This window comes from Habropoda laboriosa, unplaced genomic scaffold (genome assembly GCF_001263275.1).
Source record: "Habropoda laboriosa isolate 0110345459 unplaced genomic scaffold, ASM126327v1 scaffold2, whole genome shotgun sequence".
Lineage (NCBI taxonomy): Eukaryota > Metazoa > Arthropoda > Insecta > Hymenoptera > Apidae > Habropoda > Habropoda laboriosa.
The window spans coordinates 1,206,268-1,207,301 of NW_017100190.1; positions in this window are offsets into that span (position 1 = coordinate 1,206,268).

The window sequence follows — 1,034 nt, forward strand, 5'->3', positions numbered from 1 at the left end:
GTCCGCACGTACGCGCGCGTACGCACGTGCGCACATAGGCACACGTTCTGTTAAAGTTTTATATGTATAGACTTCTGTATATAATGCTTTGTAATCATTGATTTTTTTGTTTTCTTCTGTTGTTTGTTGTTGCATTTTATAAGTAACTAGCTTCCTCGATTATGTATATATATACACATAGGTATATGTACAGTACATATATATGTGAATATATATAGTCGCTATTACGTAATAATAACATGTACGCTCGCCAAATGCACCAAAAAAAGAACAAAAATTGTTTCTCCTCATTCACGCCCCCTTTCACGCTAATTTTTTTCCTCTCGCTCCTTCGCGCACTGTCACCGTTCACACATCCTTTTTCACAAACCCCTCACGTTATACCATTTCGACCACTCACGTGTTGTATCGTCACACTCGTTTTAAACGCAATCACACGCTGCCACTCATTCGCTTCGGCTTGCCTATTTAATGTTCTACCTGTATTGTATATAACTACAACGCTATGGTAGACAACAACAAGTAATATTATCCTAAACTTGTTTTTTTTTACCTGCTTCTTTTCTCTACAATCGTATTCGTATATGCCGTAAAAATGTTGTATATAATGATATTAATATTGTTTATATATTCTGTTTTTATTGCACGCGGTTGTCGAGCCACGATGGCGCCGCTACATCAGACGAGCGTCGAGCATCCGACTGATCTTCGACGGCTCCCGATCGCGATCACCGATGTGAACGGTCGTTCCTAACTACAATCCTCTCTGGCGAACCAGATCGGGGATTCTTCTTCGTTGAATTTTGCCACCATTTTGCTCTCGAATTACGAATAATTCGCGTTTCCTTTTTGTTTCTAATATAATTTGTGTGTTCGCCTTTTTTCTCCTTTTTTCTTGTAATGTTCACGAGATAAAGTAACAAGGATATAGGCTGCTGCAATCGGTCCGCACACGTCCAATAATAATCGATCCTGTACGCTCGTTCGATATCGGCTCCAGCGCGGCGACGTTTTCTTTTTTTTTAACATCAGCC